This window comes from Sander lucioperca, chromosome 6 (genome assembly GCF_008315115.2).
Source record: "Sander lucioperca isolate FBNREF2018 chromosome 6, SLUC_FBN_1.2, whole genome shotgun sequence".
NCBI lineage: Eukaryota > Metazoa > Chordata > Actinopteri > Perciformes > Percidae > Sander > Sander lucioperca.
This window is the reverse complement of record NC_050178.1, coordinates 27176385-27178878: the sequence shown is the minus strand read 5'-3', so window position 1 is coordinate 27178878 and position 2494 is coordinate 27176385. Positions and strand designations below refer to the sequence as shown.

The 2494-nt window shown below is 41.6% G+C and overlaps 1 long non-coding RNA gene across 1 annotated transcript; it reads right to left on the bottom strand.

Moving 5' to 3' along the window:
* Nucleotides 1–405: 405 nt before the first annotated feature.
* On the bottom strand, nt 406–1564 carry LOC118495352. Its single transcript, XR_004897730.1, has 3 exons — nt 1514–1564; nt 1299–1309; nt 406–421 (listed from the first exon to the last, which is right to left on the bottom strand). It is a non-coding gene; the product is annotated as an uncharacterized LOC118495352 (long non-coding RNA).
* Between the last annotated feature and the right edge of the window lie 930 nt (nt 1565–2494).

The following is a 2494-nucleotide window of genomic DNA, read 5'->3' as shown; positions in this document are numbered from 1 at the left end:
CCGTTGTCCCTCTTGTAGTTTGGCATATCCAGACCTTCCTCCACAGCGCTGTAGAAGAAGGTCTGGCTAATCCACACAGCAATCATGGATGGGAGAAAAACATGCTCTGGTTTATTGGCATTTCTTCAAACTAATCACAATCATCTTGGGCGTTTTTATTGGCGCTACATGTCTCCTTTAGCGTCAGATCTAAACACGCTGTATTTAAACGCGCTGGGTCGGGACTTTTGACATAGGTTTAGGAAAAGATGGTGGGTGGGCTTATAAAAGGTACGTTTACGTGACACGCGGGACAAGAGCGGGACAGTTGGGTTTAGGAAAAGTGACACGCAGGACATGAACCCCGGTCTCCTGGGTGAAAGTCCTGTGTTGTTTGACCCGGCCAACCTCCCTACGCAGAATTTTGGGCTTTCATACTACTCTCTACCGTTGTCTCTCTAAATGCTACTCTCTACTGTTGTCTCTCTACATACTACTCTCTACTGTTGTCTCTCTTCATACTACTCTCTACCGTTGTCTCTCTAAATGCTACTCTCTACTGTTGTCTCTCTTCATACTACTCTCTACCGTTGTCTCTCTACATACTACTCTCTACTGTTGTCTCTCTTCATACTACTCTCTACTGTTGTCTCTCTACATACTACTCTCTACTGTTGTCTCTCTACATACTACTCTCTACTGTTGTCTCTCTTCATACTACTCTCTACTGTTGTCTCTCTTCATACTACTCTCTACCGTTGTCTCTCTACATACTACTCTCTACTGTTGTCTCTCTTCATACTACTCTCTACCGTTGTCTCTCTACATACTACTCTCTACTGTTGTCTCTCTTCATACTACTCTCTACTGTTCTCTCTACATACTACTCTCTACTGTTGTCTCTCTACATACTACTCTCTACTGTTGTCTCTCTACATACTACTCTCTACTGTTGTCTCTCTACATACTACTCTCTACCGTTGTCTCTCTACATACTACTCTCTACTGTTGTCTCTCTACATACTACTCTCTACCGTTGTCTCTCTACATACTACTCTCTACTGTTGTCTCTCTTCATACTACTCTCTACTGTTGTCTCTCTTCATGCTACTCTCTACTGTTGTCTCTCTACATACTACTCTCTACTGTTGTCTCTCTACATACTACTCTCTACCGTTGTCTCTCTTCATACTACTCTCTACCGTTGTCTCTCTACATACTACTCTACATACTGCTCTCTACTGTTGTCTCTCTACATACTACTCTCTACCGTTGTCTCTCTACATACTACTCTCTACCGTTGTCTCTCTACATACTACTCTACATACTGCTCTCTACTGTTGTCTCTCTACATACTACTCTCTACTGTTGTCTCTCTACATACTACTCTCTACCGTTGTCTCTCTACATACTACTCTCTACTGTTGTCTCTCTACATACTACTCTCCACCGTTGTCTCTCTACATACTACTCTCTACTGTTGTCTCTCTTCATACTACTCTCTACTGTTGTCTCTCTACTTACTACTTTCTACTTGTTGCTCTTAATACTACGTCATCTTCAAGCGCTGCGTAGCTGCTGCTCTACTTTGACGAGCGTCAGTATGTGACAAGTTGGGAGTGAGAACGGGTTGTCCAGTCGCTCCCTCAGCCCTCCGAGGGTCGACCCCACAAAGTTTGCTTCAGTTTTTCAGACACTTGATGGTGGCAGGGATCCCCTTGAGAGGAAGAAAACGAGGGCATGTCGGACCACTAATGAAACGCAGCGACTGTCAAGCACCTCCACAGTTAGCAGACAGACAAATTTGCTTCTGTATGAGTCACACGGTGACCTTAACATCTGGTTTGCGAGATGAAACCTGTTACTCAGCTCATAGAACAACAGTACGCCTTCTTCTAAATGTAGAAAGATAATAAGAAATCTGTGAAGAAAGAACATATTACAGACCATTATTCAGAACAAATGTACCCTTTATGTTCACATATTAAATATTTCACAGACACTCTGGGAGAAATTATACATTAACAGAAGCAGATTCAAAATAATCTTTGAGACAATGAGCTGCTGCTTCTCTCAAGAATTGCACGGTAAGGTACGGAAATGAACATTGTGTATTTATATTAGTCACATTTAGCTGATGATTAACTTCTAATAATATAGTAAAATGTGAAAACATGAATCACCTTTAATAAAGTGCTACAGATAAAATTGCAAATGCAAGAATGAGGGTGATATATTTTTCTGATGCTGTAATTGTTATATTCCAAGTTTGGGATAAAAAACTGTCAGACAAAATGGAATCCCATTTCCAACCTGATGGAAAACAGAAAGATTGAAGGGCAGAATAATACCCAGGGAAAGGGATCCTTCTTTGCTCTTATCACTCGAGTCCATGTGGGCAGGAAGCAAACACAGGAAACCTTGACTCTCAATAAAGCAGACAAACCCAAAGTTTCTCCTCAGATACACACCTGGCTGGTGTTGAAACTAAATGCCATTTAGTATATTAAACAGC